This window comes from Procambarus clarkii, chromosome 41 (assembly GCF_040958095.1).
Source record: "Procambarus clarkii isolate CNS0578487 chromosome 41, FALCON_Pclarkii_2.0, whole genome shotgun sequence".
NCBI lineage: Eukaryota > Metazoa > Arthropoda > Malacostraca > Decapoda > Cambaridae > Procambarus > Procambarus clarkii.
Window position 1 is genome coordinate 30,702,656 of NC_091190.1, and position 16,596 is coordinate 30,719,251.

Here is a 16,596-nt window from a genome sequence, read left to right on the forward strand (position 1 = left end):
GGTGATTTGGTAAAATGCTATGCCCAAGATAACTATCCGAGTGCCGGCGGTGGGGTGGTTCAAATAGCCTCGGCTATCACCTCATTATGTCCGGTCGTGATGGTCAAGTGGATTAAGGCGTCTTGTACATACCAGTTGCGTTGCTTCTGGGAGTATGGGTTCGAGTCACTTCTGGGGTGTGAGTTTTCAGTTGCATATTGTCCAGGGGACCATTCTGGCTTGTTCGCATTTGTGTTCCTCACGTGTGCCCCTAAGAATGAGGTGATTTGGTAAAATGCTATGCCCAAGATAACTATCCGAGTGCCGGCGGTGGGGTGGTTCAAATAGCCTCGGCTATCACCTCATTATGTCCGGTCGTGATGGTCAAGTGGATTAAGGCGTCTTGTACATACCAGTTGCGTTGCTTCTGGGAGTATGGGTTCGAGTCACTTCTGGGGTGTGAGTTTTCAGTTGCATATTGTCCAGGGGACCATTCTGGCTTGTTCGCATTTGTGTTCCTCACGTGTGCCCCTAAGAATGAGGTGATTTGGTAAAATGCTATGCCCAAGATAACTATCCGAGTGCCGGCGGTGGGGTGGTTCAAATAGCCTCGGCTATCACCTCATTATGTCCGGTCGTGATGGTCAAGTGGATTAAGGCGTCTTGTACATACCAGTTGCGTTGCTTCTGGGAGTATGGGTTCGAGTCACTTCTGGGGTGTGAGTTTTCAGTTGCATATTGTCCAGGGGACCATTCTGGCTTGTTCGCATTTGTGTTCCTCACGTGTGCCCCTAAGAATGAGGTGATTTGGTAAAATGCTATGCCCAAGATAACTATCCGAGTGCCGGCGGTGGGGTGGTTCAAATAGCCTCGGCTATCACCTCATTATGTCCGGTCGTGATGGTCAAGTGGATTAAGGCGTCTTGTACATACCAGTTGCGTTGCTTCTGGGAGTATGGGTTCGAGTCACTTCTGGGGTGTGAGTTTTCAGTTGCATATTGTCCAGGGGACCATTCTGGCTTGTTCGCATTTGTGTTCCTCACGTGTGCCCCTAAGAATGAGGTGATTTGGTAAAATGCTATGCCCAAGATAACTATCCGAGTGCCGGCGGTGGGGTGGTTCAAATAGCCTCGGCTATCACCTCATTATGTCCGGTCGTGATGGTCAAGTGGATTAAGGCGTCTTGTACATACCAGTTGCGTTGCTTCTGGGAGTATGGGTTCGAGTCACTTCTGGGGTGTGAGTTTTCAGTTGCATATTGTCCAGGGGACCATTCTGGCTTGTTCGCATTTGTGTTCCTCACGTGTGCCCCTAAGAATGAGGTGATTTGGTAAAATGCTATGCCCAAGATAACTATCCGAGTGCCGGCGGTGGGGTGGTTCAAATAGCCTCGGCTATCACCTCATTATGTCCGGTCGTGATGGTCAAGTGGATTAAGGCGTCTTGTACATACCAGTTGCGTTGCTTCTGGGAGTATGGGTTCGAGTCACTTCTGGGGTGTGAGTTTTCAGTTGCATATTGTCCAGGGGACCATTCTGGCTTGTTCGCATTTGTGTTCCTCACGTGTGCCCCTAAGAATGAGGTGATTTGGTAAAATGCTATGCCCAAGATAACTATCCGAGTGCCGGCGGTGGGGTGGTTCAAATAGCCTCGGCTATCACCTCATTATGTCCGGTCGTGATGGTCAAGTGGATTAAGGCGTCTTGTACATACCAGTTGCGTTGCTTCTGGGAGTATGGGTTCGAGTCACTTCTGGGGTGTGAGTTTTCAGTTGCATATTGTCCAGGGGACCATTCTGGCTTGTTCGCATTTGTGTTCCTCACGTGTGCCCCTAAGAATGAGGTGATTTGGTAAAATGCTATGCCCAAGATAACTATCCGAGTGCCGGCGGTGGGGTGGTTCAAATAGCCTCGGCTATCACCTCATTATGTCCGGTCGTGATGGTCAAGTGGATTAAGGCGTCTTGTACATACCAGTTGCGTTGCTTCTGGGAGTATGGGTTCGAGTCACTTCTGGGGTGTGAGTTTTCAGTTGCATATTGTCCAGGGGACCATTCTGGCTTGTTCGCATTTGTGTTCCTCACGTGTGCCCCTAAGAATGAGGTGATTTGGTAAAATGCTATGCCCAAGATAACTATCCGAGTGCCGGCGGTGGGGTGGTTCAAATAGCCTCGGCTATCACCTCATTATGTCCGGTCGTGATGGTCAAGTGGATTAAGGCGTCTTGTACATACCAGTTGCGTTGCTTCTGGGAGTATGGGTTCGAGTCACTTCTGGGGTGTGAGTTTTCAGTTGCATATTGTCCAGGGGACCATTCTGGCTTGTTCGCATTTGTGTTCCTCACGTGTGCCCCTAAGAATGAGGTGATTTGGTAAAATGCTATGCCCAAGATAACTATCCGAGTGCCGGCGGTGGGGTGGTTCAAATAGCCTCGGCTATCACCTCATTATGTCCGGTCGTGATGGTCAAGTGGATTAAGGCGTCTTGTACATACCAGTTGCGTTGCTTCTGGGAGTATGGGTTCGAGTCACTTCTGGGGTGTGAGTTTTCAGTTGCATATTGTCCAGGGGACCATTCTGGCTTGTTCGCATTTGTGTTCCTCACGTGTGCCCCTAAGAATGAGGTGATTTGGTAAAATGCTATGCCCAAGATAACTATCCGAGTGCCGTCGGTGGGGTGGTTCAAATAGCCTCGGCTATCACCTCATTATGTCCGGTCGTGATGGTCAAGTGGATTAAGGCGTCTTGTACATACCAGTTGCGTTGCTTCTGGGAGTATGGGTTCGAGTCACTTCTGGGGTGTGAGTTTTCAGTTGCATATTGTCCAGGGGACCATTCTGGCTTGTTCGCATTTGTGTTCCTCACGTGTGCCCCTAAGAATGAGGTGATTTGGTAAAATGCTATGCCCAAGATAACTATCCGAGTGCCGGCGGTGGGGTGGTTCAAATAGCCTCGGCTATCACCTCATTATGTCCGGTCGTGATGGTCAAGTGGATTAAGGCGTCTTGTACATACCAGTTGCGTTGCTTCTGGGAGTATGGGTTCGAGTCACTTCTGGGGTGTGAGTTTTCAGTTGCATATTGTCCAGGGGACCATTCTGGCTTGTTCGCATTTGTGTTCCTCACGTGTGCCCCTAAGAATGAGGTGATTTGGTAAAATGCTATGCCCAAGATAACTATCCGAGTGCCGGCGGTGGGGTGGTTCAAATAGCCTCGGCTATCACCTCATTATGTCCGGTCGTGATGGTCAAGTGGATTAAGGCGTCTTGTACATACCAGTTGCGTTGCTTCTGGGAGTATGGGTTCGAGTCACTTCTGGGGTGTGAGTTTTCAGTTGCATATTGTCCAGGGGACCATTCTGGCTTGTTCGCATTTGTGTTCCTCACGTGTGCCCCTAAGAATGAGGTGATTTGGTAAAATGCTATGCCCAAGATAACTATCCGAGTGCCGGCGGTGGGGTGGTTCAAATAGCCTCGGCTATCACCTCATTATGTCCGGTCGTGATGGTCAAGTGGATTAAGGCGTCTTGTACATACCAGTTGCGTTGCTTCTGGGAGTATGGGTTCGAGTCACTTCTGGGGTGTGAGTTTTCAGTTGCATATTGTCCAGGGGACCATTCTGGCTTGTTCGCATTTGTGTTCCTCACGTGTGCCCCTAAGAATGAGGTGATTTGGTAAAATGCTATGCCCAAGATAACTATCCGAGTGCCGGCGGTGGGGTGGTTCAAATAGCCTCGGCTATCACCTCATTATGTCCGGTCGTGATGGTCAAGTGGATTAAGGCGTCTTGTACATACCAGTTGCGTTGCTTCTGGGAGTATGGGTTCGAGTCACTTCTGGGGTGTGAGTTTTCAGTTGCATATTGTCCAGGGGACCATTCTGGCTTGTTCGCATTTGTGTTCCTCACGTGTGCCCCTAAGAATGAGGTGATTTGGTAAAATGCTATGCCCAAGATAACTATCCGAGTGCCGGCGGTGGGGTGGTTCAAATAGCCTCGGCTATCACCTCATTATGTCCGGTCGTGATGGTCAAGTGGATTAAGGCGTCTTGTACATACCAGTTGCGTTGCTTCTGGGAGTATGGGTTCGAGTCACTTCTGGGGTGTGAGTTTTCAGTTATATATATATATATATATATATATATATATATATATATATATATATATGTCGTACCTAGTAGCCAGAACGCACTTCTCAGCCTACTATGCAAGGCCCGATTTGCCTAATAAGCCAAGTTTTCATGAATTATTTGTTTTTCGACTACCTAACCTACCTAACCTAACCTAACCTAACTTTTTCGGCTACCTAACCAAACCTAACCTATGAAGATAGGTTAGGTTAGGTTAGGTAGGGTTGGTTAGGTTCGGTCATATATCTACGTTAATTTTAACTCCAATAAAAAAAAATTGACCTCATACATAATGAAATGGGTAGCTTTATCATTTCATAAGAAAAAAATTAGAAAAAATATATTAATTCAGGAAAACTTGGCTTATTAGGCAAATCGGGCCTTGAATAGTAGGCCAAAAAGTGAGTTCTGGCTACTAGGTACGACATATATATATATATATATATATATATATATATATATATATATATATATTTATATATATATATATATATATATATATATATTTATATATATAATGTACATATACACACAAATACACACATCAATAATCTTTTGTGTCACAAGAGGCTCACAACGGTCACTGTACAAGGCACTTTACATCTAGGATGAGTCGCACAGTTACTAGTCTTGCTCCACACCCACCCAACTGGGCGGCAGCTTTACAGTCATGTGCATGCATTACTTACAGTAAGCAAATTTTGGATACTTCGCTAAGATTTAGGGCAGCACATCATTATGAATGAAGTACTTACACATTTCTTGGACACTATTGATGGTGTTATCTCTAAATTCCGCAATTTTTTCACATTCCATTATATAATGACGCAAAGTATGCAAATAGTTCTGCTGACAGAGTTTACATTTAGTTAAATCTACATCAGCAGATGTTACAAACTCCCAGAGGTACTTGTAGCCGAGCCTAAGCCTAGCAGTGGTAACATCTAGAAGTCTGCTAACATTATTGGATGACCCATAGACATGCGGTTCTTCCTGCATAATAGAATCTTCTTTTGATAATTACCAGCTTGTAGCTGACATATAATATATTCTGTGTCAGCCATAATTCACCTAGACATCGATCCTGCGTCGTAATTAACATACATATTTCTTTACTTCTGTGTTGTGAATTAAAGTGACTTAAATTTTATAAGTAAATTTCTTGCAGTATATGATGATGATAGAGTGCAATCAATCCAAGGTTATACTCGACGTCTCGTTTAATTAAAGGCAGATTCTTTGGCTAACTTATCAGCTCTATCATGCATTCGGAGGCCAACATGAGATGGAGACCACATTTATTTATTTATTTATTTATTTATTTATTTATTTATGCATATACAAGAATGTACATAAGGAATGTGAGGATACAAATATGGTAATTACAGTCTTGTAAAGCCACTAGCACGCGCAGCGTTTCGGGCAGGTCCTTAATCTAAGAAAATTTTAAGGAGGTAAATACTTGCAAAATTTATAGACAAAAAAATGATAACAGATTACATGAAATGAAAAAAAAAGAAGATGAGAGAAAATTGTAGGTACAGTATATTAAAGCACGTAGGTAGCTAAGATTGATTGCAATGACAGCTTAAAATGGTAGTTGACAACAAATTGGTAGGCACAATACAGCAGAAACAATATAAGATTGATTGCAATGACAGCTTGAATGGTAGTTGACAAAAATTGGTAGTCACAATACAGCATATGGCTAGCACATAAAAGAAGACAGTAATGAACACAATGATAAGGTTGTTTGATATTACATAAAAATTAGGAGATTGGGTAACACTAGGTGCAGAGCAAATTTAAAGCTCAGTGTAGGAAACTAAGAAGATGAAGTTAGGTACTTTTTGGTTTTGCTTTTAAATAAGGCAAAAGTTTTACAGTTTTTCAATTCACTAGGGAGTGAGTTCCATAGACTAGGTCCCTTAATTTGCATAGAGTGTTTACACAGATTAAGTTTGACCCTGGGGATATCAAAGAGATATTTATTTCTGGTGTGGTGATAATGGGTCCTATTACATCTGTCCAGGGAGAGTTTCAGAGCATGGTTTGCATTTAAGAACAGGGTTTTGTAAATGTAGTTGACACAAGAGAATGTGTGGAGGGAGTTAATATTTAGCAAGTTTAGGGATTTAAACAAGGGAGCTGAGTGTTGTCTGAAAGCAGAGTTAGTTATTATTCTGATAGCAGATTTTTGCTGTGTGATGATGGGCTTAAGGTGGTTTGCAGTGGTAGACCCCCATGCACAGATACCATAATTAAGATAGGGGTAGATTAGTGCATAATATAGTGAGAGGAGAGCAGAGTTAGGAACATAATATCTGATTTTGGAGAGTATACCAACTGTCTTAGAGACTTTCTTAGTTATGTGTTGAATGTGGGTGCTGAAGTTGAGTCTCTTGTCTAGGAATAGGCCAAGAAACTTGCCATCATTTTTATTACTGATGTTAATGTTGTCTATCTGTAGCTGAATTGCATTTGATGATTTGCTTCCAAATAAGATGTAGTAAGTCTTTTCGATGTTTAATGTTAGTTTGTTCGTTGACATCCATAAGTGGACTTTTTTTAATTCATTATTCACAACATTATTTAGTGTATGTGGGTTGAGGTTTGAGTAGATAAGGGTAGTATCGTCAGCAAACAATATAGGTTTGAGAATATTAGAGACATTAGGCAGATCGTTTATATATATAAGAAATAGAAGAGGTCCTAAGATGCTGCCCTGTGGCACTCCAACGGTAATTGGTAGAGTGGAAGAAGTTGTATCATTGATGGTTACATATTGGTGTCTGTCACTAAGATAGGATCGGATGTAGTCAAGGGCAAGGCCTCGGATTCCATAATGCTGGAGTTTAAGTAAGAGGTAGTTGTGATTAACAGTATCAAAGGTTTTTCTTAGGTCAATGAAGAGTCCAATCGGAAACTCATTTTTGTCAAAGGCTGAGTAGATAATGTCAAGGAGACTAATGATTGCATCGTTGGTGCTCTTTTGGGACCGGAAGCCAAACTGGCAGGGGCTGAGTATGTCGAATTTTACGAGGTAGGAATAGAGCTGTTTGTAAATAATTTTTTCAAATATTTTTGATAGAATGGGTAGATTTGATATTGGTCTATAATTGTTTATGTCCGCCGGATTGCCTCCTTTATGGACTGGCGTTACTCTTGCTTTTTTGAGGATATCAGGGAAGGTGTGATACTCTATAGATTTGTTGAACAGTAGTGCTATGGGTGGGGCAAGGGCATGGGAGGCTCTCTTGTACACAATGGACGGAATTTCACTGGTGTTCCCTGCCTTGGTTTTTAGAGAATGTATGATGGACACAACATCTGCCGGGCTGATTGGTGAAAGGAGAAGAGAGTTTGGATAGCTGCCTGAGAGATATGTGTTAATATGTGTCTGAGTCTGTGGGATTTTACTGGCAAGATTAGCACCAACCGATGAAAAGAAACTATTAAATTCATTTGCCATTTCTAAATCAGTTGACGGTATATCCCCATCCTTGTAGAGTTTTATTTGGTTATGTGAGTGTTGTTTAGTTCCTAGGATACTAGAGATAGTTTTCCAAGTGCTTTTCATGTTGCCTTTTGCTTCATTGAATCTATTCACATAATATTCAAGTTTTGCCTTTCTTATGATACTGGTAAGCATTGATGAGTACCTTTTAGCTACTTCCTTTGAAACTAGGCCAATCCTAACTTTCTTTTCATATTCATGTTTCTTGTTGATTGAGTTGAGAATGCCACTTGTGAGCCATGGATTGTTTAATCTTTTGTCAGTTACTTGCTTGGTAAGAAGGGGACAATGAAGGTTGTAGAGGCTTAGAGTTTTGGAGAGGAAGAGGTTAGCTAATGAATTTATATCATGGGTATTATTGAATTCAGAATCCCAGTTAATATTGTAAAGTGCCTCTGTAAGATTGTCTAAAGCTGATTCACTGTGTAGCCTAAATGAAAGTTTCTTGCTTTTTGGTGGTGTTATGTCCATGTTCGCTATGAGAAAGGTAGGATAGTGGTCAGTTGTTCTGTCGTAGATTATACCAGATACAAGGGGAGCTGTTATGTTTGTCCATATGTGGTCCAAGGTAGTGGCTGATGTTTGAGTGACTCGGTGACATGAAATGGACTCTGCTACCATCTTTAATAATTTTGTTGTATTTGTGTCTAGCATCGGACACGAGCATGTTACAAAGTCTTAAGGAGTTGAGAGCATTTAAGGATGATAAAGAGTCACAATTAATGTGGAGACTTGTACACATTTCAGTGCAGGGAGAAAGGGAAATAGATCGGTCTGAAGGGTAGAGGCCCCGTTGTTTATACGGACTCCCCTAACACAAAATATAAGCCATCACCCATTGTCAGGACAACTGCACTTCCAGCTGCACCCGTGGTCCGGTGTAGGGAACCATCATTGTATATGATTTGAGAGAGAGAATGCTCTGTGGAGAGAGCATCAATATGGCTTAAGGCGTTGAGCTTTGCCTCAAGACGAAGCTTGGGCTAATCTCTAATTTGTTTCTTGGGTGGAAAGGGAGAGGATTAAAATTGGAAAGGTTGTAATATCCCACGGTGCAGGAAAGTGACGTTGTTGTTTCTCTTGGTACAAATTATAAACCTGATACATTTTGAGATCATTCCTAGTTTTAGTTATCCACCTGGAACAATGCTGACCTTCAATAACAAAATTCTTCTTTATTGAAGAAGAATACCTTGCACAGAAGGATGAGTTAGCCTAAACATTTATAAATCAAATTGACAGTTAATTTCATTAACACGATCAACAGCAGCGTGTTTATTAAGATATTAAATAAAGTAGGACTGAGAACACCTCCCTGCGGGGTTCCTAGATATCCATTGAGGGATAACTTAGGCACTCCCTGCGGAGTGCCTAAGTTATCCATCCTTAGCTGGAGCATCTCTGTGAATTACATAATTTATCAGTATTGTGCAGCCTGTGATCCGCGCCTGGCTGGACACCGATACCTAGGTAGTTGTAAACATATGTATTTTCACTTGGGCTTTAAATATGTCTATGGTAAAGTATTCAAAATGAAGCTTATGTTTCTGTCTTTCTTAAGACATGTAAAACATTGTTGTTTATTAACGAGTTTACGTGAAATAAACATTGATCTGAGAGAGAGTTGCTCCGTTGATCGATCAAATACCTTCGGTTTTACTTAAAATATTTATCTGGTAGATATCTCACATATAGCTTCCATGTCTGTCTTTATTCTGACTAATAAATAATTTTTGTTTAATAAGTTATCAAGATGTTTTCAACAATATTCTTTCGGTGTTCGTCTATTCCAAAACGGGGTGACCATTTTGAAAACGCGATACATGGGTTAACCCAACTGATATTTAGGTCTGTTTCCATTATTCTCCAGAACGTATTAGTGTATATATAAATTTTTGGAGTTATAAATTTCCAATTTAAGTGGGTAATTACTTATAATTAAATTTTTTATTAACCATGTATTTAGGTTAATGGTTAATGTTTTAGGTTTAGGTTAGGATTTTATTAATTAAACCAGCCAGGATGAGTGAACCCATGAAGGGCGTTTTTATTAATTACAGCACCCAAATGTTGCTGGCAAATGGAGCAAAACTGCAAAATTGTATGGTGTGGTGCTGCCTTCAGGTGTTGTTCCTCTTGGATGATCTTGTACCTCTCTGTCTCACACCTGTAACAATGAGTGATATGGTTAAGGGGACAAAATGGCCAAAAGAATTGCAACCTAGGGTACTAATGCACCCACAATTCAATTTTTGTTTATTATGCACCCCCATACCCATTCCATGGGCGGTTGTGCATGCAGTTTCCCATGCACCTGGTCTATGTCCTCCAGTAGTTCTACCTCTGATGGCCCTTTCAATACACATAGAATTCATATTATTGTGATATATCAATACATGGAGAAAGACATTGAAATGGGGGCATCAAAGGCAGAACTACTGAATGACAGAGACCGAGTTCATGGGAGAATTGTGTGAAACCTGGTTTGGCTTCAGTGGAAGCTTTTGGATCCTTGTGGGTGCAGTAGTACTCCAAGTTGCAATTCATTTGACCATGTCGTGGCGTAGTGGACTACAGCATGCATCTGAGAACACTCAGTGCATGGGGTTCAAACCCTCATCACAGTTCCTGTGATATATCCTGTGATATATCACGATACTGTGATTTCTCTGTGTACACATTTGATATTACTCGGAATCATACATTTAGGTTAATTAAATTAAATACTATATACTTTATACAAATTAACCTTATTGTTATATTGAAAAAGTTAAAGCAGTTAATTCAAGGAAATGGTAGCTAATTTATAATGGAAAATATATGTAGTACATGATCTGAACACATAACTAACCTATGAATGCAGAGTTGTATCGTGAGAGGTATGCAAACACTTGCTCTGCCTCTTCCCCTAAAGTCAGGCCACTTCCTTCTTACCACCGCCGTCCATACAATACCTTTAACATAAAAGTATACAGTAAAAAAATTAAAATTACTCTACAAAAATTCAAAGCCTCCCACTATATTAAATGATACGTATATCATTAATCTTAAACAATCAGAAATCTTATAAATTTTTACACAAACTGTACTTATTAAATTTAATGTAATGTACACATTACATTAAATTTAATTAGTATACATAAATGTATACATTAGTATACATAAATGTAATGTTATATTTTTATTTACCTGACAATATTTTGACTTTGGAATGAAAGAGGCTTATTTTGAGCAGCTTTCCATGCAAACGCTCCACACGTGTGCTTACTCTGTTAAACAAAAATATTTATAGTAACTAAACAACCAGTTGGTGAGCATGATTATAATTATGTAGGACGGGTAGAAGGTAGAGATTATTGTGCACGAAAGGCATTGTTGTTGCACACAAGAATTTCTATGGGCTATATTTCCTTATTCAATATATATAAACTATAACGAAAAAATAAAAAAATGGCCACCAGATGTTACAGTCGCCAAACAGTTATTAGGTAATATTGAAGGTTTCTCAATATATAATAAAACTCACCTTAGTTTTCAAGCTCTGAATAGTGCCAACATGAGCTTGAACATCTTCATCTTTGCTGAAGATACTATCAGAATAATAGGGGTTTCTGATACCTCTCCAATGATAATTCAGAAATAATTATTTATTGTGTATAACTACTATAATATTAAACAATGGGTAATGGGGTATCAAAAAATGTTTATATATGAAGAATTCTGATGCACTGCTAAATTTTACATAGAATAAAAATTCACATGGTGTTAGATATATAAAATGATGATATGGATGCAATTGAAAGGCAAAATATAAAGACATACTCGGTTAAAAAATATAAGCCATATGACAAAGTATATTTATATGTGCATACTTTATTTATAAAAACATTAATTTTGAAGATAATATAATTCATTATAATATAGTGTGTGTGAATGACAAAAGAATACTATACATTAAGTATCTGTAATGCACATTTTATTACCTCCCAACTTTGTTGTAGCAATTCAGTTTCTTGTTGCCATCAATATGTACTGCTGAAGGCGTTTTATCACAAGCAGGACACTCATTGTCAGCTTCTCCTCTAAATTTCCACAGCTCATATTGCTGGAATCGCCATTCGAAGAACACTCTCTTCGATGTTATACAATGAATGGGACCGTTCTAGGATATAGAATTTTTAAGATGGTGACATTTAAAATGCATATTATGACATTAGATAAATAAACAAAAAAAAGCATTCCATTTTGTATTTGAACAAAATTACAAACTAATTATTACTAAATGAAAATACATTACTACAAAATTTTAATAATTTTGTATTGAAATATAAAACTGAAAATATTAAGAATAACGGTATCAAAACATACACGCCCACGAGAAGCACCAAAGGATTCCAGTGCAGTGACTAATACCCCAAATGATGTTCCGGGACAATTTCTTTTTATATGGTGCCATGATTCAAGCAGACTGGTGCTGTAGAATGTGCTGCTCTTTCCTAAAGATGAATAGAAACCAGACTTGTGCATGCTTTGCCTAGTTGTTGATGCTCATATCCACAGTGGCATGTATAGATTGGAGTATAGAGGTCATACCTTCCTGTAGTTTAAAATGCATTGCATTGAGTGGTGTGGCGACTTGCTAAAATAGTGATGTAAAAATTAACATTTATAGCAACAAAAATTCCAAAAATGTTTTGCAATTCAGGAAAATCCTGTAATGGAAATAAAATGGTCAATTTTAAAGTTTATTTACCCATTATAGTGATGAAGATCCAGAGATTGCTAGAGCTTGAAATTTTAAACTTGCATTCTATGCAGATGGGGCAAGAATTTGGTGGTTGGGCTGGTACAACAGGTTCTGGTAAAGAAAAGGAAGACAGTTTGGCAAAATGAGTTTTATGGAAAAAATTTCAGACTTAATATTTCATCGTTTCTTTGACTGTACAAAATATTGACATTATTCTCCAGATAATGACTGAGAAATTCACAGAAAAAAAACAATCAGATGATTAAATCAATCTATAAAACCAAGTGTCAGGTTTAAATTTTAAGACTTCTCCAAATGTTGTAATGACTGACATGAAACATGTATTCATTTTATTTTGTTATACCAAGATAATCGTAGCTCTAGACTGGGATTGGGAAGTAGAAGTAATCTTGGAACAAAGTACTGATTTTAGACAGGTATCGTATACTTACTCCAGTGAAGGATATTTCCTTCAGGGCACACAGTTTGTGTCGGGTCTAATGGCTCATAAAAGCCATTTTTCCAATATAATCTGTGGTGGAAAGGCATGAGAAAATGTTGCATTTGGTCACAAAAGTGACACAAAAATGCAAAACAGTCTTCACATTTGATGCTTGCCTCACAATTTGTACATTGTACACAAACTTTACCTAATGAAAAAAGGGGTAATTATTTATACCAATTTTAAATACTGTATACCTAACATTTAGGTATACATTAGATAGATAGGGGGGATTAGATAGGGTTCATAAAAGTTGTTCTAGTGCAATGAAAATTTATTGACGTGTTACACGTGAAGAGGGCTGCAAGTGGTCCAAGTTTCAGCATCGCAGCCTAAATAGAGAGGGAGAAAAAAAAAAAATTAACCATTTTTACATGTTTTAAAGTTGATATAACAAATACAAATATCAACTGAAATTATTTCTATGATACTCAGCTATCACAATACTATATAATAAAGGTTGTCTAGTGGCATTATTATCCCAAACCTATTTAGTGCAATAATACAAATTTTCAAAGTTCACCCAAAAAATTATGCAACAAAATGATGTTTATAAATATATATAAAATCAATAAATGATCTTAGGGGAAATACATAACTTGGGTTTTTAGAGGCACAGACTCTACATATAATGTGCAAGTTCCATGTAAATTGAATAATAAATAAAAAAGTTATTCAACCATATAGTTGCAAATTAGTTACCTGTAAAAAATCAAGGTCAAAGTTCAGCCACCTTTGGCTGAGGTTGATGAACGACCAATTTCAATCAAAATTACCACCCTTGTAGATTGGCATTCCTTCAGTAAGGTGTGTAAGTTCCATGAAGATCGCCTGATAAAAAAAAAATAAAATAAAAAAAAATAAAAAAAATAAAAAAAAAGACAGCAGCTTTATATTTACAATTATTTATGATGTAGTATCAAGATATAAAAAATAATACATACTAACCTAATATAATTGGTCTGAAATATGCAACATCTTGCAACATCAAGAGGGAGAACGTCTTGAGTTGCAGGTCTAAGATCTTGAGTGGCAGGTGCCGCAGGTGGTGTGGCAGGTGCAGCAGGAGGTGTGGCAGGTGCCACAGAGGTGTGGCAGGTGCCACAGGTGTGGGTGCCTGGGAGTGTGAGGGAGTGAGGCGAGGTAGTGTGTTGTGGGGCGGGAGGCTGCCCTCTCTCTTCACTCAAGAGAACTCTTGTTTTGCCTCAGTGTGGCTTTACGCTCCTTCTTTACTTGGCTAACGCGTAGAGCTCTTGCCTTTAGAGCTTTCTTCTTGTCCGATACTATATCCATTGTGCAGTATATGCAAGAAAATACGATCTGTGAGAGCGCGTCAGGCATACGACCACCTGCACAGACACAGAGGGGGTCACTGAGCCAGTAATCGGCTTATCGTCCCTCCCTCTCACACAAGACAGTTGCCAATGAGTGTGTTTATAATTTGTATATGCATAACAAGATATTTTCCACTCTATTGCGAAATGCTAGACGCTTACAACGTATGACGCATCACCCTACGGCGCACCCGAGCCGCGAGGACCAGATTTCGGACAATTGCGGCTGGAAAATTTACTCTAATTACGTTATTTATTATCATAACATTAAACGGTTTGCACCACGGTGTTGCCAGAACGTTGTAGTATTTTTATAAATTTTTCGTGTTTGGCCGAATTTTTTCGGCCAAACAATGATAATGCCCCCTTACCTCTATCTGGAACACTCAACTCAGACAATGTCCAATCGAACAGCATTGCCCTGCTTTCTCCCCAATTAATCTCTGCATTTTTCTTCTTTTTTTGCCAGTCAGAAACACTTGGCTGAGAATCTTGAATTTGTTCAAGTTTTGCAGTAAGTACTTTGAAATATGGGATTACAAATTAGTAAGAAAAATTTGTAAGTGAAAGGAATGATTAGTACAATATGTTAAACAAAAATTCATAGGCATTGGGCACAAGTTTTGTTCATAATATTTATGAAGTGTATCCATTAAGTAAACCCTCATTTAAATACCAACAAATGATGTTGGGACATACCAACATCAAATGATTCCAAAGTTTCTTCACCAGCTGCCAAATAACTTTGAGTGCACGTTCTGCCACTAGTAGAATAGCCCGCATTTTGAATGTGTGGTGGTGAAAGTCTGGCAGGCAGAATGTCTGGGTGGCACATTTGAAGATTTAAGCATGGTACATAATTGCAAATTGTATACAAGTATTAATATTTTCAGACAAATCACAAGATATTACTATAACTAACCTTATGCTACCAAGTTGTTTAGTGTTATAGTAATTTAATCTCCATAATTGTCTAGCATACACTTAAAAATGGGCAACAAAAATTATTGGAAAGTACACATATGACAGTTGTAGAAATATTGTTAAAAAAATAATAGAAGATTACCATCAGATTGGGGAGCAGCTGGTCTTTTTTTTGAATCAATATGTGATACACCCTGTATCTTATCTTTTTTCCGTTTCTTGTTTGTCACCTTTATTGAGTTTGATTCCTCCGCGTTTAAGAGTCTCTTCAAGTACTCATTTCTTTGTATCATTGAAGCACGTGCTTTCTGGTACTCACGTTCAAGATCTTCTCTAGTCATCACTGCTATTCTCCGGTGAAATTCTGACGAGAAAATAATAGTGTTCGAAGGAAAAGTACAAGAACAAAACAAGAAAATTATGCTCATGCAAAATTATGCTACAATGTACCTATTAATAATTTAAAAATTTTGCTACAAATTACCTACTTATAATTGTGTGTTAAATTATGGACTTTCCCATAATGATATGCATGTTAGTGGCATTACCCATACTGCCTACCTGGGGCCCCCCTAGAGAGATAGTGACACAAGTTAAGGTAATCCCTTTAGTAAGGTGGTGGGTCAACATAAATAAGCTATAACTAATAATAAGGACACAAATCAATATGTTCATTTAACAGTGGTATTAACATTCATATAAATTTAGCTAAGAATAAGTTTTTACAAGTGTAACAAAGTGAAAGGAATGTATGAAAATTTTGATGATATATTAAAATGCTCATTGACTTGAACCTGTCTTCCTATATTTAAAGTATAAAAATAGTAAACACAGTACCATTATTGTTGTCTGTAGTTATTTTTGGAACATCTGGTATGTACACTATACTGTCAAAATCCGATGATCTATCTGAAAAATTGATTGGTAGTGTAAATATTTGAATTCATTGCATAGCCTTTTATACTAACAAAAAAGAAAAATTGTACAGAAAAGCTAACACAACATTATAACACCTTTCTGTGTATTCTATGGTACAAAAGAAAACAAACCTTAATTATAAAGGAAAATAAACTGACAGAAGAACTATGCATACTGCTGAAACTACTTTCCCCAAAATATCTGAACCAAGGGATAGTCCCCCGAGATTTTCATTATGAACATTTCATCCTTACAGAATTAAAAAAAAAAAGCAGAAAGAGTTCAGCACAAAACTAATGTCCGATCAGCTTGGTATAACACATTTGCAAGCTCACGGCGAAAATCCTAGGGGAGGGAAGCATTTACCATCTTTCAGTGAACAATCTTATTCAATCGACACACCATGGTCTTCTTAAAAACAGATGCTGCCTTATAAACCTCCTCACTTTTGGGACATAGTAACATGGTACTCAGACAGAGGGTTTCCGGTGGATGAAGTATACATTGATTATGCTAAAGACTTTAATAAGGTACCACATGGAAGACTAGCA

At 38.8% G+C, this 16,596-nt stretch overlaps 3 long non-coding RNA genes across 3 annotated transcripts; all 3 read right to left on the bottom strand.

The window, feature by feature from the left end:
* Positions 1–10,823: 10,823 nt before the first annotated feature.
* LOC123761250 (uncharacterized) lies at positions 10,824–11,751 on the bottom strand. The gene is made up of 3 exons (XR_006773211.2): positions 11,604–11,751; positions 11,147–11,240; positions 10,824–10,889 (listed from the first exon to the last, which is right to left on the bottom strand). It is a non-coding gene; the product is annotated as an uncharacterized lncRNA (long non-coding RNA).
* A 243-nt stretch (positions 11,752–11,994) lies between these two features.
* On the bottom strand, positions 11,995–13,007 carry LOC138373106 (uncharacterized). Its single transcript, XR_011231056.1, has 3 exons — positions 12,820–13,007; positions 12,374–12,478; positions 11,995–12,217 (listed from the first exon to the last, which is right to left on the bottom strand). It is a non-coding gene; the product is annotated as an uncharacterized lncRNA (long non-coding RNA).
* Positions 13,008–13,012: 5 nt separating this feature from the next.
* LOC138373105 (uncharacterized) lies at positions 13,013–13,969 on the bottom strand. The gene is made up of 3 exons (XR_011231055.1): positions 13,818–13,969; positions 13,572–13,700; positions 13,013–13,201 (listed from the first exon to the last, which is right to left on the bottom strand). It is a non-coding gene; the product is annotated as an uncharacterized lncRNA (long non-coding RNA).
* Positions 13,970–16,596: the final 2,627 nt, after the last annotated feature.